The 24450-nt window shown below is 42.7% G+C and overlaps 1 protein-coding gene and 1 long non-coding RNA gene across 9 annotated transcripts in view; both read left to right on the forward strand.

Moving 5' to 3' along the window:
- Nucleotides 1-24450, forward strand: part of FRMD4A (FERM domain containing 4A) — a 665655-nt gene that overhangs the window by 248705 nt on the left and 392500 nt on the right. The window lies entirely within an intron of this gene.
- Nucleotides 15956-23538, forward strand: LOC146399518 (uncharacterized). Its single transcript, XR_014817986.1, has 2 exons — nucleotides 15956-20946; nucleotides 21449-23538. It is a non-coding gene; the product is annotated as an uncharacterized LOC146399518 (long non-coding RNA).

Below are 24450 nucleotides of genomic sequence, written 5' to 3' on the forward strand. Positions count from 1 at the left end.
GACCATTTCCAAAGAAGTGTTTTTCTTTTCTTTTCTTTTTTGCTTTAAATTTTTAAATGTAATTCACCCCAAACCAAAGGTTTCTCCTGTGTTTGGGGAATAAAGGCATGATGTATGTATAACTTTAAGCTGGAAAATCAGGATTTGCTCAGTGGCCAGCATTAATATGAACTCTGTTTAAAAGTCATCGGAATTAAGTTGACTTCATCCCCAGCTAGGTCAAGAAGCCAGCCGTTTTAATTTTGATCTCTTGGAGAATCGGCTGCCTTTCTGAAGGTGGTATGGAATTTGTGGGGGAACTAAGTCAGCCTCGGATTTATGTTTGCTCTTGATCTGCTTCTGAGAAACCACGATCTAAACACCCTCACAAGTGATATGGCCACAAGGCAAGTTGAGAAAATAAGGAGGATACAAGTATTTATAGCTCTGGGGTCCTTCCCTGATAAGGGGTGTTTGCCTTGGCACCTCATAAGGCACACACCTCAGTTTGTGCCTTTTCCCTAGAGAGCAATTGACAAAGGTTCACCAGTATGGATCTTATCTTACAACTTTTTGATTCACTTTGATGAGATGTGTCAATCTGGATCTGAAATTCATGCATCTCCTTTTAAGAAGCTAGGGAAACTTCCTTTGGCAATGAATCTGTCCGTTCGGTAATCTTATTACAGACACTTCTCCCTGATCCTGCTGTCTGTTGTTGGTCTGAGCCACCACGTGTGCCCCAATAATGTCTCCACCTGTTTGCTGTTGCATCACCAGTGCCTAGCAGCGACTAGGACATGGTAGGTATTCAATAGATAGTTGTTGAATGAATGAATGAACCAAGATATGGCACGAAAACATGGATAGTCCAAAGGAGCTTCAGAGCCCTGTGGTAGACAAGTGGTCTGGTGTTTCTAAAGCTCCCAATGGGCAGCCTTCCTTTGTCAAATCCACTCTTGGATCAAATCTATCAAATCCAAAACCAGCGCTTCCTGTCTCTGCTTTTCTTCAACACTTCCTCTCCTTGACCATTTTCTTTTCATCCAGTTCTTCTCCAGTGGGCTGCCCTATCGTTTTTCTAATAAAATCTTTGTAGAGGGGCGATGCTAGGAAAAAAAAAAAAAAAAAAAAAACATGTAAAATGAAAGATTAAGGATGAGGGATGTAACATACAGTTTATTTATTTTTTTTGATGTATAGTTGGTTTACACTATTGTGTATAATTGCTATTTTCGAGTTGCTTTTCTTAACACTGTAACTCCACTACCAAATGAAGGATTTTACCTTCAAATTTCCAGGATGGCTGCTTGGGAGAGGAGGTGGGGAAAGCAGGTAGAGTAGATGCTACATAGCATTCCACAGGGATCTCCCCAGGAAGGAGCATGAGAGAGGGCATGGCACTGTGCTTAGCAGGAAGGAGAGAATGCAGCGGGCAGTTGGCAGCGTGGCAACAGAAGGAAAGAAGCTGAGCCATTCTGGTCACTGGGAGCTGTGAGAGGAAGGAAAGTAAATACACTGTGATGCTCTGTGTAAACTGTCCCCTCAAGAACACCCACAGCGAAAGACCTTTTGTTCTTCAAGACCTGATGGTTGTTAATTTGTGTTGAAGACCAGCCCTAGAGGCAGCCCAGTGCTCCTTGATTAACATTGCCCTCTATGGAGTTCCCAGTGTGTCGCAGTGGTTAACGAATCCGACTAGGAACCATGAGGTTGCTGGTTTGATCCCTGCCCTTGCTCAGTGGGTTAGGGATCCGCCGTTACCATGAGCTGTGGTGTGCGTCGCAGACATGGCTCAGATCCTGCATTGCTGTGGCTCTGACGTAGGCCAGTGGCTACGGCTCTGATTAGACCCCTAGCCTGGGAACCTCCATATGCCGCGGGAGTGGCTCAAGAAAAGGTAAAAAGACAAAAAAAAAAAAACATTACTCTCAAGGAGTTCCCTTCGTGACTCAGCGGTTAACAAACTTGACTAGCATCCATGAGAATGCGGGTTCGATCTCTGGCCTCGCTCAGTGGGTTAACAATCTGGCATTGCCATGAGCTGTGGTGTAGGTTGCAGGTGTGGCTTGGATCTGGCATTGCTGTGGCTGAGGTGTAGACCAGTGGCTCCGATTTGACTCCTAGCATGGGAACTTCCATATACCATGGGTGTGGCCTTAAAAAAAAGCCAAAAAAAAATATATATATATATACATATGTATATATATCTCAAAATAGCCAAAGACAGACAGCAAATGTTAGAAAGAAAAATTAAGAGCCAGGAGAATCTTCTATGAAAGTTGTAATTCCCAAATATTTAACTTCATGGGCCATGAAAATATTTTAAAATTCTTTAAACCTAACTTTAAATTTTTGCCTTGGGAAGCCATTGGGGCAGAGAAGGGGGTGGGTACTACCCTACGTTAATACTATCATAATAATAAATTAAACACCAAAACACTGGAAAATATACACTTTTAAAATAAAGTGCAGTCTTTTTTCTTTTCATGGCCACAACACACATGGCATATGGAAGTTCCCAGACCAGGGATCAAATTCAAGCCGCAGTTATGACCTATGCTACAGCTGTGGCAACACTGGATCCTTAACTGGCTGCGCCACAGCAGGAACTCCAAGTGCAGTCTTTAATGTTGAGTACATTTAAATGGTATTGGTGGCATCTTGGGAGTGTTGTGACACAGGTTCAATCCCTGGTCCAGCACAGTGGGTTAAGATCCAACATTGCCAAAGCTGTGGCTTAGGTTGAAGCTGCAGCTCAGATCCTGGCCCAGGAACTCCATATGCTGCTGGTGAGGCCAGGGGGGCAGGGAGAAAGACAGAAAAGAAAGAAGAAAATAAAATTGAATACATTTGGCTTTATGGAAACTCCCTTGAAATTTTTCTTATTTTCTACATTTCATCATGGACCAATAAAGAATTATTCCTAAGTTCCTAGACCAGTGTTTATGAACAGCTGTCCTAGAGGCTCCAAGGCAAACAGGCTCCTGTGAACTCTGATGAAACCCATGAACCCTCTCCCAAGAAAATGTGCAAATGCACACAAGCTTTTGCAAAGAACTTCAGGAAGTACATCTCTAAGATAAGGGCTTGTGCTCCTGAGAACGGCTATATTGATAGAGATCAGTCACTTGAATTCATCATTCCATGGCCAGTCATTTCTGAAATCTTATCTTAAGTTTATAGCTATGCATACGAAGGTCTTGCAGTTCAATAACTAACAGTCTATCACCACGTGAGTTAGTGGCAGACCAATGAATGAGATTCACATGACCTAAGGTCAACATTGACCTAACCAAACTACTTAACACTCTGAGAATATAACAGAGGGCAAATGATATTTTCCCAACAATACAGAAAAGTAAATCTGCAAATCCACTTTCTCCCCCCCTGGAGGCAAGAGTGGGGATTGGGAGTGGGGAGAGGTAGGGGTCAGTGGAAACATAGTGATGTTACAGAAAGAACAAAAGCAATGCACTTGGACATAAGAGACTAATGTACCCACAAATCATTTAGGATATTTTTAAGAGAAAGAGAAAACTGGCTAGATAAAACAGCTTCCTTCATCTCATTTAGCCTAGGGGGGAAAAATCAGGAAACAATTCCAGTTAACCCCAATAAAACTAATGTCCTAATATGTGGGTAGTTCCACTACCACCCAACAGTGTGTGATAACGTGTGTGAGAACCTTAAACTCGCACATACGTAAGTGATAACAAATGCAAGGTATTATTGTTTCTGTACCATTTATTTTCAGTGGGACAGGAAGGAAAAATTTCCTCCCATTCCCTTTGCCCTTTTTAATCATCCCAAGGTTAAGAACTGTGAACAGAATTACTTAGCACAACCTGAAGTCAGATATGCATACAAACATAATGAACAAAAATCCGATAATATATACATTTACCAGATGATAATTAATCCCTGCTTTATGGAGCTTGAATTTTTCTGTACCACCCTTGAATGATAAAAATCACAGGAAAACAAATAAGTAGTGGAGATCTGACCTATATTATCTGTTCCTGATCATATAACCCGTTCAGTCTCCCAAATGTTCCCCTCAGGCACGTGACTTAATCACAACCTAGAGAAGTCACTAGGGATATGGCACCCTGTTTCTTTCACTGATGTCAGCCAAGGCATCATACACCCTCCCTGGGACCTGAGGCTGGAAAAACTTGACTTTATCTCATTCCCCACAGTTCCTGCTAAGGTGTCAGTGACTTCATACATGACTCCTCTTGGGTATATTTAGGCTGCCAGAGATGATCCTAGAAAGCACATGGCTTCATTTATTAAAATGAACTTCTTATGGTAGGATTTCAGATGGAGAAACACTAGATGGAAAAGGTATTTGGAATGTAAGGAAACTCCCAGTGCAAGTCTGGCTGTGCGCGTTATTGATTTTGGTACCTAGAATCAGCCCCTGTCCTGTTCCTGCTCTTCCTGCTGATGAGATGACTCTGTGTGTTTATATATGGGGGGGGGGGGGTGCCACACCCTCCTCACCACTTCACGTTTCCTCTTTGTTTTCTAGAACTCACAAGATGCTTATCCCATTAGGATGCTGTTAGCAGGGTGAATTAAGGGCTAGGCTTCTGGTGACCCCTAAACCATTCCATGGAGAAGAGGGTACTGCGACCTTTTTCATGTTTTATCCAGACCCTGAGTCTGTGAGTCAGCAGGCGTGGCATTCAAAAAAGAAAGGACCAAGGGAAAAAAAGATTAGGAGTACCCACTGTGGCTCAGCAGGTTAAGAACCCAGCATCATGTCTGTGCAGATGCAGGTTTGATCCCTGGCCTTGCTCAGTGGGTTAAGGATCTGGCATTGCCACAAGCTGCGGCATAGGTTGCAGATGCAGCTCAGATCTGGTGTTGCTGTGGCTGTGGCGTAGGCTGGCAATTGCAGCTCCAGTTTGACCCCTGGCCTGGGAACTTCCATATGCCACAGGTGCAGCCATAAAAAGAAATGAATAAAAAGGTGGGAGGACCAACTGTGTGCCTGTTCTTTCGTGGGGGCAGGGCTTTCTTATTTCATAAAATTAAATAACATTAGGCCACTGTTTATTTAATTCCAACAGCCTTTCCAATAGGAAATTTCTCCCAGATTCTGTTACTTGATGTTTCAATGTTGGAAATATGAGTGAATTCTTAGCATTTTCTGTGACTTAGGTATTTCAGTGGGAAATTGGAAAGGTTGCATTAAGGCTTCCGCTCATAGGCTATTTCAAACAAGAACCAGAAAAACAGAATCGGATTGAATGAGGCAAGGCTCCCATTCTCCATCTGTCTCCTCCTGTTACTGACAGAATGAAATATCAGCAATGGGTATGAACAAAGACCCCACAAGCCAGCAACAGGGGTTTACAGTACTCTATCATTCAAATTAGGCAGTACTAGGAAAATGCTTTAAAATGGTACAGCATTCAATAAATGTGTGGTGGTGGTATCATAAGGTATTATTATCACTGCAGTTTTGCATGCTAAAATTGCCTCTGCTGCTGTTTTAATGAAGGATCACTTCCTCAGTGTTAAAAATAAGCACAGCATTCTGATTTGCTGACGTTCACCAGGAGCTCCACCAGTGGCGGGTACCAGCAAAGGGCTTTTAAAAGTTCATACAGAAGAAATCATCATTTCCCAAGAAGAAGCATTTATTGTTTTCCAAAGGCTGAAGGAAAGCTGTCCCCACGGGTGGCCATGGCAATATTGGGTGGAGGAATTAGAAACGTGCATGGTCGTTCTCACATGACACTCTTCTACTATAAAGAATATTTCTGAGGTTGCTGGAAGTGGTCATAACGATGTGTAATTTAAAAACACTATGGAAGGGAAAAGTGGAACCGTGAACACATGCATTCTTTCAGTGCAGCTGTGGTTAGGGAAAACACCAATATAAAAATAGGCTATTTTTAGGAACTCAATATCTCCGGCCCCATGAATGCTTCTGAGTCATATTTTATGAGGACGACACACTTGGCTACTGTTGGGCTGCAGCTCCCATCCAGCTGGGGGGGATTAAGCAGTGCTGAGCGCTTCCCAGAGAAATTGCTAGTGTGCTTCTGATTGCAAAATCTCTACTCGTGGTATTGACTTAAGTATCAAGAAGAACATGATTTGATTTCTCAAATCCCTGGTAGATAGACGACTGCTCTTAAGCTTTTGAACCATTCAGTTGGCCTCAAAAGTCTCAGGAAAGCTGTAAAATGTCTGTTTTCAGATTCTTAATGTTTAATGTGCTTAAAACTCATGGGACCGTTTTTTAATGAGATGTAGATAGTAAGTAGACCTGTTCTCATGTTTTGACTACAGCGTCTTTTTCCCTGAGGCAGATAGGAAATTCTAATGAGTTTGGAATGTATTGGCAGGAGAAGGCATATCAGATGGGAATTCGCTAAATCCATGTGTGATTGTGTATTTTAAAGCCGTGATGCCAGTCTATCCTGGTTTGATTGAATAGTGGCCAGATGGTTATTAAGAAATAGCTACATGCCCAGCCATGGTTTGAACCCACCTGGGTTTCAACAGAACTATAACAAGTTTATCAGTAAATCAAGGACATGGAATGGAAGCTTATGACATAAGACTTTTTTTTTTTAAGAATAAAAGAAACAAAGTAGAAAGAATTTTGGCTTTTGTTATCTTTGTTATTTTTAAATGGGGATATGTTACTCGAACTCCCCGAGCCTGTGTTTTCATATGTAAAATCTCCAGAGAGAATAAAACCACCTAAGAGCTGGGATGACAAATGTAAGAGGCATAGCAAATATTTGGCTCATCTTGATGAGGCGAATCAGGGATGAAATTAAAAGAAGAATCTGGATCCTGCTGCTGCTTTGGAGAATTGGTGACTGACTCTTGTCCATGTCCAGGGGTAATTTGGGTTGAAGAGATGGAAACACATTCCCCATAGCATCCAGGAAACTGAGGTAGGCACTAAGATGCTAGAAACTTCCATTTATATTTATTATTTAAATGTATTACTTGCGCTGGAAATGTTGATGTCTGCAAAATAAGTACATTCTCTCCTTATATCTAAAAGCTCTTAAAAGGAGTTCCTGTCATGGCTCAGCAGTTAACAAACCCAACTAGGACACATGAGGATTGGGTTCGATCCCTGGCCTTGCTCAGTGGGTTAAGGATCCAACGTTGCCATGAGCTGTGGTGTAGGTCGCAAAGGCGGCTGGGATCCTGCATTGCAGTGGCTGTGTCTTAGGCCAGCAGCTGTAGCTCCGATTCAACCCCTAGCTTGGGAATCTCCATATGCCACAGGTGTGGCCCTAAAACAGCGAAAGAAAGAAGGAAAGAAGGAAGAAAGGAAGGAAGGAAGGAAGGAAGGAAGGAAGGAAGGAAGGAAGGAAGGAGAAAGAAAGAAAGAAAGAAAGAAAGAAAGAAAGAAAGAAAGAAAGAAAGAAAGAAAGAAAGAAAGGAAAGAAAGAAAGAAAGAGAGAGAAAGAAGGAAAGAAAGAAAGAGAGAAAGAAGGAAAGAGAAAGAAAGGAAGGAAGGAAGGAAGGAAGAAAAAAGAAAAGGAAAGAAAGAGAAGAAAAGCTCTTAAAATAGTGTCTGGCCCATATTAAGTGCTTAATAATCACTAAGATGTAAGTTGTATGATTAGAGCTAGCGTGAGAAGCACTGTCAAAAAAAAACAAAACAAAACAGGAAACATGCAATGACTGTAGGATGAACACATTATGTCCCTGGAGTCAAAACCACTGGGAATTAAAACAAGAGGATTGGAGGAATAAAAATGAGTGGATTGGTGGACACTGTGGGATGTCTACACACCATTCATGTACCCCTACCTTCTTCTGAACATTACTCTGATTTTGTGCAATACCCACCATTCAGGTAAAGCCAACACACCACCAGTTCTAATGGTTAACCCAGTTGGGCTAGGACAACACCATCCTTACTGTAGCAATTAGTTCCATCAAGCAGAGGGAATGTGGCTTACAAGATGAGAGGGAAGTCTGTTGGGAGGCTGCTGGAAGAACTACAGGAAAGGACTTTTCCTTTCCTCTTTTCTCTCTGGGGAGTGTCTGGGCTGGATATGACACATAATTTAGTCCCTACCAGAGAGTTGCCAAGAAACTCTACTTCTAGCTTTTACATTATTCTTGGCTTTAGGGCAACAGGACTGGGACCCCAGAGGAGACAGGAGCTAATACTAGCCACCTGGTTTCATTTACACACAAACACTAGACTCCACAATGACGTTCACAAAACATAACCAGATTTAGACCAGGTTTGCTCTCTCTTTCCATCCTGATATGATTTGGAATACCTCTTTGTTTTTTTAGTTGTTTTTTAACCAAAATCATTGGATAAAGTAGGTTTATTTTGCTTTTTGTATTCCCCTCCAATATATCACTATTGCCTTGACTACAAGAAACAGTTTTAGTTTAACCACAACATTTTTTTCCCTGCTCCCACCCACCTTCTAAAGCAAGGGTAGACATTATACGTGATTATGGCAGCCTAGGACTCCACTTGGGGACTCTAAGTGCTGCATGTCGCATTTGGATCAGTGGTTTCCTTGATGGGTGGGTGTAAACATGTATAACCAGTCTGTCCTTTGGGGAGCCTACAATTGCAGGGTTCTCTGTAGCATATTGCTTCGCCAAAGAGCTTCATGCTGACTTCAAAGACCGCCATGCTGGGATGTCTGCGGTTTCCCCACAGCCCACCCTTTTCCAGCCGAACAAGCTGCAAAGAATGGACCCTGCTCACCTAGATGAGGTTCACAGTCAACGGTGAATTCCTGTATTTATCCTTTTAGTGAAACTCAGTCATTTTTTCCCTCTAGTTTCTACCCCACTATGGCAAATGGAAAGACCTGGATTGGAATAGTAATATAAATGATGAAAAAGATACCTTCTATGTATCTTCTCACTCAGACTCTACCATCATCTGCCAGTGTCTTATTGACCCAGACAAGACAATGTACCTAAAAGATAAATGGGGGAAAGATTCTAGGAGGAGAAATGGAGAGTTTTGATTGTATTCATTGAAAACTGCAAATATCTAACTATTATCTGTCCTTGAAAAAAGCAAAAGGTGTGTAAGTCTAAACTTCAGATTGACCCTCAACCAACGAATTCTACATAATGGATGAATTCATTATGAAAATAGCCAAAATTTCTGCTTTCTCATTGCTAAGGACAAAAAAAAAAAAAAAAAAGAGAGGAAGCCATTGGTGATGTGATATATTTGGTAAGCGGGATCCCCCTCCTCAACCAAACTTAGATTTTTCTAATCTTTTTTCTCCAATTCCACCCCTTGAAGGACCCAGAAATATATCTACTTCTATAGCCGGTTCAATTTAAGACCTTAGTGAAGGTGAATTAATTGATTGCTTTGTTGGGAACTAGATATTCCTTTCCTGATCCAACCTGTTTTTTGATTTCTGCATGAGTTTTTTACTATTATTTTTTAATCACCAATACAGACAAACCAATTTTGGTCCCAAGAGACTCTGATGCATCCCGTGAGGGTCAAGGGTATAAACACAGTAGAGGGGAAAGGGGTCCTTGGGGTTCAGAATTGGCCGAGCACACATTGACTTCTCTCCTCTTGGATTCGCATTTCCCTGGCTTTGAAATGTCCTGAGCTGCAGCAATAATGCAGAGTAGCCACAGAGCCTGATGTTTGCCCTTCTCTTTTATTTGTCAATATAACCTATTCTCATAAATTCAGCTCTAGGGTAAAGGTACTGTGTACAGAAGCATTATGTTCAGAGTGTGCTGAAGAGGACATTTTCTCTCACTGCTTTCATTTAATTAAGAATGTTGCTGTATTTCTTGGAATTTGAAAAGTGAGGTCCCGGTCTATTCTCTGCCTTTGTTGCCTTATCAGAGAGGCAAATAAATAACTGAGTCTAGGGTCTGTATCGACAATATTGTATGACTAAACTTCCACTGACCTAAAAGCAAAGTGCCTTAATTGCAAAGCTCTTTGAAGCCTCATTCCCCGAGCCCGCCTGGAGATTCTTCCATTCCTATTGTCTGCTGTTTCTCAGATGTGACATGCCCAAATAAATACAGAATAAGTCAGTCCACTTACTAAGGCTTCAAGGTTTTGTGACAAAACATAATCTGCCCGGCCTGGCAGGGCTAAATATATCCATAGAAAACCTCACTTACTACTAAGGGAGATGTCAGGGACAATGATTTTTATTTTTTTCCAAAATATCCCATAAGCAACATCTTTTCTTTTTCTTTTGAATATCTGAGGAGCAGAAAGCAAGAACTGGAGCAGGAGTGCTTTTCTCTCACTAAGGGAGACAAAGAAGCTGTGGAAGGCTTAGCTCTACATCTGAAACGCCTGAGTATCTGCATGTGAATGAACCAGAGCTGAAGGCCAGGAGACCTCCGGGGGCGGTGGGTTTGGATAGGGTGGAGGATGCGTGAGTGGCAGTTTAGAGAGCCAATAGCAAAGCAGGGACGCAGCCACACTACAGGGTTCCAGGAAAGTGGTCACTGGGGTGGAGACTGGGACTGAAGAAATACTGAAAAGTGAAATTTGTTTTCAATTTAAAAAATGGAATGAGGTTGGTATGTTAAAACTGAAAAGAGCAAATATCTTTTAAATGAAAGCAGGCATAATTTAGTCTTTTCAATCCTTCAGATGTTCCAGAAGCTTTGTGAGGAAACAAACCAATCTGATCATTCACTATCTGCTGTGTGTGTACCATTCACTGATTTTAGGGCTAGTGTCCGTGTGTGTGTGTGTGTGTGTGTGTGTGTGTGTGTGTGTGTGTGTGTGTGTGTGTGTGTGTGTGGAGCACTGGAGGGTGAAGGGTACAGGAACGTCAGAAAAGAGAACACAAGCCTTTCTTTCTATTCCTGAGGATCTTACTGTCTGGGTGGGAACATAGAGACATGAGGTGAACATTTCTTCTGAAAGGAACAGATCCAGTAATGCATGCTCATGTAAAGTAACCCCATAACCTAACCTCCTTGAGTCTTCCTTGGAAGAAAACAGTGTATTAATGTATTAATGAATTTATTAACAAAGTGTGGTTGAATATCTGGAGACAAAGACCAGATGACACTTGTGTAGTTGGGGTGGACTTTTTTCTGGAGCGAGTCAGTGCTGCCACCACCCATCTTCCTGGGAGGAGGCAAAAATTGAAGCTCTAGCCAAGTAGACTTGAGATGGAGACTGGGGGTGGTGGAGATGCTCCTGCTTATTAGGATCTAATAAGACAGTTTTTCTTCCACTTGAGGCCCAAGAGACCTGGACCTGGAATGGTGCTGGATAGCCTGGACTTGCTCGTTGGAGACTGTTCAGGTTCTATGTGGTATGTGGGCTGTGTACCAGATGCTAGGATGGGACTACACCTGTAGGGGAATTTCAGTTTTTCTTTACATTCTTGTTAAATCTTCAATAAAGCCTATAAAAATTGCAACCATGAGATTTTTTCAGTTGTATTTGGGAAATTAGTGCAAAGCTTGTGTCCATTCTTAGGACAGAGTCATACAGGGAAGAAAGAACAGTGTCCCTTGTACCCTGACCATACTTTTGAGTCTCACAGGTTGGCCAGGAGAGACAGTCTCTCCAGGGCCACCAGCAATAGAGAGGGTGAAAGGGATGCAACTATGCATGAAGAGCTAGAACCAAGTGCCTAGAGCTGTTTGTTCTGGAACATCTTGAAGATGGGGCCTTAGAAAATGCTCAGAAACAGCAGGGATCTTTTTGATGGAAGTGGGCTGATACCATAATAACCTGGTTATAAAAATAAGTGTAGGAGTTCCCATTGTGGCTCAGGGGAAATAAGCCCAACTAGTATCCATGAAGATGTGGGTTCGATCCCTGACCTCGCTCAGTGAATTAAGGATCTGGCATTGCCATGAGCTCTGGTGTAGGTCACAGATGCAGCTCAGATCTGTCATTGTGGCTCTGGTGTACAGCTCCAATTCAACCCCTAGCCTGGGAACTTCCATATGCCACAGATGCAGCCATAAAAAGCAAAAAAATAAAATAAAAGTAAAGTTAAAAGTACACGTAACCTTGTTTGAAAGGCAAAGGTGGGTGACTCCTAGGCTGGGGATAAAAAATCAACAGCTAGGAGTTCCCATAGTGGTGCAGTGGTTAACGAATCTGACTAGGAACCATGAGGTTGCGGGTTTGATCCCTGCCCTTGATCAGTGGGTTAACAATCCGGCGTTGCCGTGAGCTGTGGTGTAGGTTGCAAACGTGGCTCAGATCCCGCGTTGCTGTGGCTCTGGCATAGGCTGGCAGCTACAGCTCCAATTAGACCCTAGCCTGGGAAACTCCATATGCCGTGGGAGCGGCCTAAGAAATGGCAAAAAGACAAAAAAAAAAAACAGCTAAAACCAGGTACTCAGTGTTATAGACTGAATACTTGTGTTCCCCAAATTTACATGTTGAAACCCCCATTTGATGATATTAGAATGTGGTGCCTTTGGGGCAGGTGGGGTGGGGGTAGGTGATTGGGATCAGATGAGGTCCTGAGGGTGGGGCCCCTGCAATGGGATTAGTGCCCTAATAGGAGTCAGAGAGGGCTGCTTCTCCTCTCTGCTCTCTGCCCTTGGAGAATTAAGGAGAAGGCAGCCTCTGCAGCTTGGAAAAGGGTCCTCATTAGAACCCAGTCAGGCTGGCACCCTAATCTCAGACTCCCACCCTCTAGAAATAGATCTTTGTTGCTGATAAGCCACCCATTCTATGGCATTTTTTTTTTTTTTTTTTTCACAGCAGCCCACAGAGACTAAGACACTTAAAAGAAAGATGTCTGGGAGTTCCCATTGTGGCTCAATGTTAACGAACCTGACTAGTATCCAAGAGAATGTCGGTTCAATCCCCAGCCCCACTCAGTGGGTTAAGGATCTGGCATTGCCGTGAGCTGTGGTGTAGGTCATAGACACAGCTCAGTTCCTGTGTTGCTGTGGCTGTGGTGTAGGTCTGCAGCTACAGCTCTGATTCTACCCCTAGGCTGGGAACCTCCATATGCCACAGGTACAGCCCTAAAAGGAAAAAAAAAAAAAGAGAAGTTGGCTGAGCTGGGTGAGGATCACAAGCTGAGAATCATGGGAAAGGTGAATTTGAAGAGAAGTTTTGGGGAAATCAGGACATGGAAAGCAAAGATGCCAACTTGCAGCTGGGGGAAATCTGCAGGCTGGGCTCTGCCAATATCAAAGCCCTGTGATTTGCGTGATTTTCAGTCTGCACTCAGTGCTGCCTGCGTACTCTCCCCAGAAGACCCTCACATTTTAGAAGGTGTTTTCTTGTACAGGAGCAGAATTACTCATGGAGATGGGATCTTCCTTTGGGGCCACCAGTCAGCCATGCTCTGCCATCACTTCTCTAAGCTTTCGTTTTATCATCTGCAGAAGGGGGAATAATAACAGTACCCACCTCACAGGGACCTGGCAGGAATTAAATGAGTTGATACATGCACAGTTCTCAGGACAGCAGCGCCTGGCACGAGGGAGCATGGTCCAGTAAGTGAGAGCTGTTTCTGCCTCCTGGTCTTTGCTCCATGTTCTGACTGCTTTATATGAACTCACCTCATTTAATCTTCACAACAACTCTGGGAGAGGAATACCATTAGCCCCATTTTGCAGATGAGAAAACTGAGGCTGAGAGATGTTCAAAGAACTACCTCCCACCAGGTCCCCTGTATGGGATGGAGCCAAGCTTATCCTCACCACCATAACTCTTTTGCCTCCACAGTGTAGGTGCTCAGTAAATACCTGTTGCTGGAAGAGGTGATTTTGATGGAGGTTAGTAAGCCTGCTGGGCAGGGCAACTGTGAAAGCATGGTCGACCCATAAAAGCAGAACTTTTCCTCGTGTTTAATAAAATCTTTACACAATGAGGTCCAACTTTTCAAAAAGATAAAATACAATAGCCCCTCAGGAAATTTAAGAGGAAAAAAAAAAAAAAAAAAAAAAGAGGTACTGTAGACCACTGTGAATTACATGAGCCGGAAAGATACCATTTGGCTGAACTCTTGCTTAACATGCCAACAACCATGCTAGAGGAATTCCCGTTTTAAAAGGCTGCAGTCCCGAGCTCGTGCTATGGTGCAACAAGATAAGCAGCATCTTGGGAGCAGTGGGACTCAGGTTCGATCCCCAGCCCAGCACAGTGGGTTAAGGATCCAGCCTTGTCGCAGCTGCTGCTTAGTTCGTGGCTTCGGCTTGGATCCCTGGCCAGGGAGCTCCGTGTGCCGCAGGGCAGCCAGAAAAAAAGGCTACAGTCTACCTTTGGTTCTTAAGGTTCTGGAAAGCTTGCCAGCATGTTTCTTCAACTTTCTGTTCTCAGCCTGTTCTGAAGATTCCATCTAGAGTCTTCTCACCTTTTTTCCACATGGTTCTGTGAGCCCCTTGGTTATTCCCCGACACAAAATTCTCGTTGCCAAGGTCATTCCTCGCATTCTTTTCGAACTGCAGGGGGGTTTCTCCACATTTTGCCAATAAGAGATGCTGTCGTTAAAGGCCAAACTCCTTCACATTTCTGAGCAAACTTTAGGAACTGCAGGTAGAGTCAGGGAGTGACAGTCTCCAGGGCCAGAAGGAAAGAAATGTTTTTGTCTTAATAACAACTGGGGAGAGCCCCATTCTGTTTATGGAATTCACGGTTGGTTTTATTCCTGTAAAATGCTGCCGTATGTGATAAGAGGGGAACTTGAAAAAAGATCAGTTTTGCAAAAAGAGGGGATTGTGCTCTTAAAAGGAAAACAAAATGAACAAGGCACTCTCAGAGCTCACTGACCAGAATTTCCAAAGTTCTGTTTTTCCATCCAAATCCCATCCAGTCCCAGAAGTTGTGTGCACTGGCATGAATATCCATGGGGGCCACTCTGGGTCCTATAGCTGGAGGGGACTTCAGAGCACTGGCATCCATCCTAGTAATATCTTGGTAGGCTGGTTCAGGATTCTGTCTGATTCAGGGAGTTGAGTTGCTGCCCCACCCCCACATTCTTCTTCTTTCTCCTCCTCCATAAGAGCTCCACTCCCATTGGCTTGGAAACAAAGCAGAAATAAAGTCTAATGTTTACTGAGTGGCTGTGTTGCTAGGCTATGTGCTCAGTGCCTTATACATTGTTCATTAAATGGTCAGAACAGCTCTTTGAGTGAATACTGTTATCCCCCTGGGTGGGAAAGGAAGCCGAGACTTGATTTTACGTATAGTCTATCTCAGGCCCCACAGTAGGGAAGCAGCAATGTCATGGTTCTCTAGTCTTCTTTTTTTAAATTTTATTTGTTTATTATTTTTAAATAATTATTTCCCCAATACATTTTTTTCCTACTGTTACAGCATGGTGACCCAGTTACACATACATGTACACATTCTATTTTCGCACATTATCATGCTCCATCATAAATGACTAGACAGAGTTCCCAGTGCTACACAGCAGGATCTCATTGCTAATCCATTCCAAAGGCAATAGTTTGTATCTATTAACCCCAACTTCCCCAACCATCCCACTCCCTCCCCCTCCCCCTTGGCAACCACAAGTCTATTCTCCAAGTCTGTGATTTTCTTTTCTGTGGAAAGGTTCATTTGTGCCTTATATTAGATTCCAGATATAAGTGATATCATATGGTATTTGTCTTTCTCTTTCTGACTTACTTCACTCAGTATGAGAGTCTCTAGTTCCATCCATGTTGCTGCAAATGGCATTATGTCATTCTTTTTTATGGCTGAGTAGAATTCCACTGTGTATATATACCAATCATCTGTCGATGGACATTTGGGTTGTTTCCATGTCTTGGCTATTGTGAATAGTGCTGCAATGAACATGAGGGTGCATGTGTCCTTTTTAAGGAAAGTTTTGTCCAGATATAGGCCCAAGAGTGGGATTGCTAGGTTATATGGTAGTTCTGTGTATAGATTTCTAAGGTATCTCCATCCTGATCTCCATAGTGGTTGTACCAGCTTACATTCCCACCAACAGTGCAGGAGGGTTCCCTTTTCTCCACACCCCCTCCAGCATTTGTTATTTGTGGACTTATTAATTATGGTCATTCTGACTGGTGTGAGGTCATACCTCACAGTAGCTTTGACTTGCACTTCACTAATTATCAGTGATGTTGAGCATTTTTTCATGTGCTTCTTGGCCATTTGTACATCTTCCTTGGAATGTCTTTTGCCCATTTTTCAATTGGGTTGTTGGCTTTTTTGCTGTTGAGTTGTGTAAGTTGCTTATATATTCTAGAGATTACTCCCTTGTCGGTCGCATCATTTGAAACTATTTTCTCCCATTCTGTAAGTTGTCTTTTTGGTTTCTTTTTGGTTTCTTTTGCTGTCCAAAGCTTGTCAGTTTGATTAGGTCCCACTGGTTTCTTTTTGCTCTTATTTCTTTTGCTTTGGGAGACTGACCTGAGAAAATGTTCACAAGGTTGATGTCAGAGAATGTTTTGCCTATGTTCTCTATTATTCTTAACTCCAAAGCTCCTTTCCACTCCACACCAATACCTACCTACTTTACTTGTTGGTATTAAAGCCCCAAAGAGGAGTTCCCATCATGGCGCAGTGGAAATGAATCCAACTAGTATCCATGAGGATACAGGTTCTATCCCTGACCTCGCTCAGTGGGTTAAGGATCTGGCATTTCCATGAGCTGTGGTGTAGGTTACAGACACGGCTCGGATGCCACATTGCTCTGGCTGTGATGTAGGCTGGAAGCTGCAGCTCTGATTCAACCCCTAGCCTGGGAACTTCTGTATGCCTTGGGTATGGCCCTAAAAAGCAAAAAATATAAAAGTAAAAATAAAATAAATAAATAAAATCCCAGAGTCACATTCTCCCACACATTTTGGACTTGGAAATCCCTCGGGGAGTACTTCATGGTATAAAGTACTTCTCATCCTCAAGTTTCACTTTTCATGTCACAGTCACTTTGCTTTCTGGTTTATTCCTCACTAGTACAATGGATCTCTCCTTTGGCTTTTCAGAACACAGATAGGAGAGAAGCCAACAGGAATATTTTAATAATCTTCCCCATCAACTGATCATCAGTTGTTGAGCATTCAAGATTATATCAATTAAAGATTACCTAGAGTTTATAACAACCTCCTTGACCCCCCACCCCTGGCCTCTGAAACGACTAAAACTAACTGTGTTCTGTGTTCTGGTTTGCAAAACTGAAAAGAACTTTTCTTTCTTTTTTCTTTTTTCTTCCTTCTTTCTTGCTTTTTGTTTTTGTCTTGTTTTGTTGTTGATAATATTCTTTGTTTGAGATCTTAAGCCAAGGTTGATAAGCTGATAAACCCTTGGCCCCTCTACCTAGAATCAGGCACATGTATTTATTTATATGCATTTTGTCTATGGTCTTTGAGGTTTCTCAGCCCCATTGACGCCAAGAGTCCCCAAGGTAAGAACTCCTATAATCATGATCAACATGGAATCAACAGTTTTGTAAAAGGAGGTGCTGCAAAGCCATCAGATAGTCAAGCTCAGGCCCAGACAGTGGTTATGGTGTGACTCAAGCTTCAAGACTTTCTTCTTGGAATTCCCTGGTAATACAGCAGGTTAAGGATCCAGTGTTGTCATGGCTGTGACTTGGGTCACTACTGTAGTGTGGATTTAATCCCTGGCCTAGGAACTTCTACCTACCATGGACATGGCAAAAAGAAGAAAGAAAGAAAGAAAGAGAGAGAGAGAGAGAGAGAGAGAGAGAGAGAGAGAAAGAGAGAGAAAGAGAGAAAGAGAAAGAAAGAAAGAAAGAAAGAAAGAAAGAAAGAAAGAAAGAAAGAAAGAAAGAAAGAAAGAAAGGAAGAAAGAAAAACAGAAAGAGAAAGGAAAGGAAAGGAAAGAAGGAAGAAAGAAAAAGAAAGAAAAAGAAAAGATTCTCATTTTTCCCTCTGAGCCATTTGCAAAAGCAGCACCACCTCAGACCTAGGCTCCAGAGAACAACCTGTCACTTTGTTCTGGACAGATGGGGTGTCAAGCTCTGGGCCACTTTACCATGTTCAAGACATGGGCCTTTTGCCTCTCACAGGCACTTTTCGCTGCCACTCCAGAAACTTTCACAGAGGGCGGTTCCTACAGAGCTTCTTAAAGGAAACATTCCCATCAGGGGACAAAAGAGTAGAGTGTACCCTTGTACTACATATGAGTAGGTGGGCATCTGAAGAAGTTTCTGGGCGCACCCTGAAGCCCTGACTTCTAAGACAGGGGCGTTGTTTGGAGGCTTCACTGCAAGATGCTGGCCTATGACAACCAAACCACGTCAGAATCAGTGGGCAACCTGGGGTCCTAAGGAACCAAGGAGCTGTTCTTCACATCTTTTCTACCAGGCAAGGACAACAATAAAAGTGAGATTCCAAAGGATAAGGTTAAAACAAAGCCATTTGCATTGGCATATTTCGACCATGAAGAATCTATTCTTTCCTCAACAAATCTGTTTAATGGAGTTAAAATTTTGACCCAAGAACTAGCAAAATTCTGTTCAGATGAGGACGTCCCTCTGCCTCACAGAGGGTCAATCCTACAACAGCTGAGAGTGACATTGGAGATGGAAGTCCACCACTTCATCTCCTGACAAGTCACAAGGAATTTGGAGAGCAGGCCCCCAGGACAGAACTCTACAGTTTATGACCCTTTCTCTTCTCCAGATAATCCCTCCCCTCAGGGACCAGCCCTGATGAATACTTAATAATAGTGGCAGTTACTACTTGGTAAGAATTTTGTATCCCCCTTGTATCAGTTTGGATTATCCTCATTATAGCAGCAAAAAAAAAATCATGCCCTTAACTAGACTGTGGGCTGCTCCATGGCAAAGCTAGGCAGGATACTGAATGCCTGCCCACAATGCATGATAGCTGTGAGCACCAAAGGCCTGATCGTAGCCATGGTTTCCTTTATTGAGTCAGGGCCAGAAAGGCTGGAGCCAGGAATCTCAGAAAAGAGACAGCAAAGCGAAAATGACCTCCACCTTGGCATTAAGAAGTGTTAGAATAACTCTGCTTTCTGTTTTCTTAAAATATGGTCAAATTAGGCCCCAGTGGACTCAGCTGATCTGGAAAAGGAGTTTTTCCAATCAAGTTAGAGCATAGTTTTTCATGTTGCCATGTGAATTTTGTATATTATTTTTAAAGATGCCTACGGGATAATGTAGAATAGGAAAATTGCAGCCCCTCTTATGACATTAATGAGCTTTCACCTCTGGGTTTTATGCAGAAAAAACTGTCATATTTCCTAATCACTGTAGTCATTTTAATGCAGCAGGGATTTTAAAGTTCGATTGTGTCTTAAACAAATATTGGATTATTTTAACACGTGTTGAGAAAAGTGAATCAGAATTTGTGTGTGTGACAGATGATATAAAAGTTGGTGATCCAAAAGATCCTCTGCATTTGGATATTAAACTTGAACGAATATTTTAGTGACCCAGTCTGTTAAGATAGCATTTTTTTCTATTTATGCCATAAATATTTTCATAATCAATTCATTTAAAATATATCAATCATGGAATTTCCCGTTGTGGCTCAGCAGGTTAAGAACCCAACATAGGGTCCATGAGGATGTGGGTTTGATCCTTGGCATCGCTCAGAGGGGTAAGGATCCAGCATTGCCACAGCAAGCCGTGGTGTAGGTTGCAGACTAGACTCAGACCCAGCACTGCTGTGGCTGTGACATAGGCCTACAGCTGCGGCTCTGATTCAACCCTTAGCCCGGGAACTTCCAAATGCTTCAGATGGGGAATTTAAGAGAAAAAATTAAAAATTAAAGTGTATCAGTTACCACAAAGCAGGACAAATGTGATCAGTAGATAATAGACGTGACATCTCTTCAAAGAGAGAATGTACACCCCTACCTGAATCAAGGGAAGCTCCGTGAAGACAGTGGCATTTGAACATCTTGAAAAAGTAGTACAATATCAGTAGGAAGAGATCAAAGGGAGAAGTCCCATCAGACTTTATGCTAAGTACAGTGGTAGGCAGCAGGAAGATAAAGCACATAGATCTGTTAGGCTATAGTGTAACTAACATGAGGTTGTAACAACAGAAGGAACAGAGCATGTAGCTCGACTGTAAAGGTATGACTTAAATTAATGTAGTAGACGAGAGACAGGCATTGAAGTTCCTTAGGCAAAGTTCAAAGCTGTGTTTTATGAGATTACGGTGGTGGGTTCATTTCTTTCCTGAGCTGCCGTAACAAAATACGACACACAGAGTGGCTTAAAACAACAGGAGTTTATTCTCCCCCAGCTTTAGAGGCCGAAAGTGTGAGATCAAGGTATCAGCTGGCTCACGTGCCCTCTGGAGGTTCAAGGGCAGAAGCTGTCCCTTATCTGTCTTCTAGCTCGAGCTGGTGGGTGGCAATCTCTGGCATTCCTTGGGTTGTAGTTGCACTGCTCCAACCTCTGCTTTCACGTGGTATTCTCTCTGTGTGTCTGTATCGCTGTGTCCAAATTTGCCTTTTCTCATAAGGATGACCGTCATATTAGATTAAGGGCTTACCTTAATCCAGCACGATCTCACCTTGACCCTATCTGTAAAGACCCTCTTGCTAAAGAAGATCATGTTCACAGGTTCTGGTGGATGTGAATTTGGAGGGGACACTCTTCAACCTAGTCAATGAGTCCAAAAGAAGAGTTTACATGGGAGAGACTGGTAACAGAGAGATCTAGCAGGGGCCCCATGCAACCAACACTGGGAATGGAGAGGAGAGAAAACTTAAATGATGGAATCCATCAGGTTGGACAGTCAGTTTGAAACCGGGGAGGAGGGAAGTGCAAGGTGACCTAGAGATCTGGGATGGGGCACCTGGATGAGCGGTGGTGCCATCAACCCAAGGGAGGGAAGAAGGAAGCTGTGGCTAGTTTGGTGAGAAATTTGTTTGAGTTTATGGTTTGTTCCTTGGCTTTGGGGTTTTTTTCTTTTTAGGGCCACACCCGAGTCATAAGGAAGTTCCCAGGCTAGGGGTCAAATCAGAGCTGCATCTGATGGCCTACACCACAGCCACAGCAACTCTGGATCCGAGCCACCTCTGTGACCGACACCACAGCTCACGGCAATGCCAGATCCTTAAACCCGCTGAGCAAGACCAGGAATCGAACCTGCGTCCTCATGGATACTAGTCGAATTTGTTACCACTGAGCCATGATGGGAACTCCTGTTGGTTTGTTTTTTGCATAATGCTGGAAAAAATATGTAACTGTTTAAGGCTGTCAGGATGCTGAGCTTTCGAGGCTGGAATGCTGGGCAGAGTTTAGAGATGGTAATGGGGATTTAGGAATAATTATTTAAATAATTATTATCAGAGACTGGGAGATTTTGAATGAAAAAGGGCAGAAGATGGAACTTTGGAGCGCAAGAACTTTGGAGAATAGCTCCATTACACATCAGAGAGGAAGAAATATGCTTTAAAAAAGCAATTGGAGGGGAGTTCCCGTCGTGGCGCAGTGGTTAACGAATCCGACTAGGAACCATGAGGTTGCGGGTTTGGTCCCTGGCCTCACTCAGTGGGTTAAGGATCCGGCGTTGCCGTGAGCTGTGGTGTAGGTTGCAGACGCGGCTCGGATCCCGCGTTGCTGTGGCTCTGGCGTAGGCCGGTGGCTACAGCTCTGATTCAACCCCTAGCCTGGGAACCTCCATATGCCGCGGGAGCGGCCCAAGAAATAGCAATAACAACAACAACAACAACAACAACAAAAAAAAAAGCAATTGGAGAATTCAAGAAACCAGTGGGCAGGGAGGGAAGGCAGTAGAGGGAAGAAAGAATCATTATGTGGATAAATCATGTAATTTAATCATTTTACAAAACATAAACATGCGTTCTAGACATTTCTTTTGAGTATCACCTGGATTTCTATACCACACACATCAAATTTTAGAACTTCTTTATGAATCACACAGAACATATGGCAAAAGTTCCTCCTACAAAACAAAATCCCTCCGAAATATGTTGGATTCAATCCTCAGAAACTTTAAAATTTCATTTAAAAACATTTTTTTTTTTGGCTGTACCCACAGCATATGGAAGTTCCTGGTATAGGGACTGAATCTGAGCCACAGCTGTGACCTATGCTGCTACAGATCCTTTAACCCACTGAGCCAGGCCAGGGATTTGAACCCATGCTTCCACAGCAACCCGAACTATTGCAGTTGGATTCTCAACCCACTGGGCTGCAGCAGGAACTCCAAAATTCCTTTTTGATGAAGGAAACATTTTTGTAAAAGTATGCTTTTAAAAGAAGTTGCAAGTAAAAGTATGCTTTTAAATGTCCTATCTCGGAATTCCCATCGTGGTGCAACGGAAATGAATCCGACTAGTATTCTTGAGGATGCAGGTGTGATCCCTGGCCTCACTCAGTGGGTTAAGGATCCAGTGTAGGCTGGCAGCTGTAGCTCTGATTCAATCCCTAGCTGGGAACTACCATATGCTGAGGGTGCAGCCCTAAAAAGACAGAACGATAAATAAATAAATGTCCTATCTCTACACCTTTAAGATAGTCACTGTTTGTGAACTTTGTATAACCATGCACCATGGAGCCTTTTGTATCTAGCTTCTTTCACTCAAAAATATGTTAATAAGATCTACCAGTGTTGTGGAATGCAACAGGGTCCATTAATTTTTTTAATTTTTTATTACAGTTGATTTATGTTGTTCTGCCAATTTCTGCTGTATGACAAAGTGACCCAGTCCTACATCTATGTACACACTCTCTCATATTATCTCTCATCGTGTTCCATCAAGGTCCATTAATTTTCATTGCTGTATTTTATTTCATTATATGATTACACAGCAGCAATATATTACATGTTTATCTGTTATGTCTCTGATGGGCATTTGGATTATTTTTATTTTGGAGCTTTCATGAATAAATAACAGAAATCCCTGGCCATGTCCTCTGATGTCTATATGGACACTTACTTGGGGGGAAACTTATTTTTGTGTGGAAAGTTTTTTTTGCAGAGGAGTACACACATAGAGGTGAAACTTATTTGTAAATGTTTCCTAGCTTTAAATCTTGTTTCATCAAATAGCTCAGGTATGAAGATTATAATGTGTTTCCCTTTTGGTGCAGAAAACAAATTCATTTATAGACAGACAAAAGATATGTCAGTTACTCAGAATTTCAGTGACAGAAAGCGAATGTGTAACTAAAATGTCGAAATATTGGAAGCAATACTCAAAGCAAGTCTTTTTGGAGAACGTCATAAGAAAGGCTTTTTGAAAACTGTCCTCAGGAAGCCAAATGAGCTTCCTTTAAAAGCAGCTCTGAAGCATTCGAAGGACAGAAAGAGCTCTGTTTTATTTGGAAAAAGCAGAAGTGTTCAAATTGCCCCATTTCAACATGAAAACTAAAAAGCAAAACAAAAAGAATCGCGTCTAACTCCACATACTTTGACTTTTTCAAAGGACTGCAAGTTGCTGTTTCAAAAGCTGCATTTTGAGAGTTCCCTGATGGCTAACGGGTTAAGGATCTGTTGTCTTCACTGCAGTGGCTCAGGTCACCGCTGTGGCATGGATTTGATCCCTGGCCTGGGACTTCTACATGCTGCAGGTGCAGCCAAAAAAAAAAGAAAGAAAGAAAGAAAAAGAAAAAGGAAAGGAAGAAAGAAAAGAGAAAGGAAAACTGTGTTATGATAAGTCATTTTGCTATTTTGCTTTCTCACAAGGGAGTCATATAATTACTTTAATTAAGAAGAGGTAAAGCAGGCATCCCAGTCTGAAGGCCCAGTGCACGCTGCTTCATAGCCCCGAGGAAGGTATTCGTCCAGGCTTATTGGTAAGACATCTGGCCATTCCTTCTCTTCATACCCTGCCTCTGCTGGGCCAGCCACCTTCCCGTCAACACCTCATTAAATAGAGCACCTGTGTGAGTGAACAGTGAACCACTGTGTCGGATGCAGGCCTGAACTCTCTCCTCCTGACCTCATGCCTATGAAGAATGTGTTTGCCAATGGGTCAAAGCGATGCTGAGCTGATCTATGGCACCCTAGGAGTCCACGGTCTGTTAATGAAGGGCTGAAGCAAGAGCACTGCACCTGGAGATGTTATATCTGGATGCAGGGCACTGGCGCCAAGATGGCCTCCAGCAGACGGGCCAAATGAGGCCATAGTCCCTGGGGCCTTTTTCCTCGTGTCCAAAATACAGTCAGACTCAGATGACTCTCAATACCCCTCCCAACTTTAATAATTGCATCACTCTGGTTTTTGCTCCAACATTAATTTCAGCTGAATTTCTTTAGTACCATTATTGAATCTCTCCATTACACAATGGAGATGCTATTAAGATTATCTTGTAAATGAATACCAGACATTTTCCAGTGAACCCCACCACCACCACCACCACCACACACTTTTTTAACCAGCTTTGCTTCCTCACAAGAACTCTTTCTATTTCTTCCAACAGAAGAATGATTTTTCCCTCTGTGACAGGGAACAAATGATTGTTCACAAAACTAGAATGTCGGACACACACAAGCACAGTGTCACGGTTCTATCACTGGCTCTGGAGCCAGAAGGCTTAGGCTGGTATTCTGATT

Source organism: Sus scrofa, chromosome 10 (assembly GCF_054392235.1).
Source record: "Sus scrofa isolate SSC_HxYL_T2T_F1_AM1 chromosome 10, Sscrofa_HxYL_maternal_Yorkshire_Landrace_v2.0, whole genome shotgun sequence".
Classification (NCBI taxonomy): Eukaryota; Metazoa; Chordata; class Mammalia; order Artiodactyla; family Suidae; genus Sus; species Sus scrofa.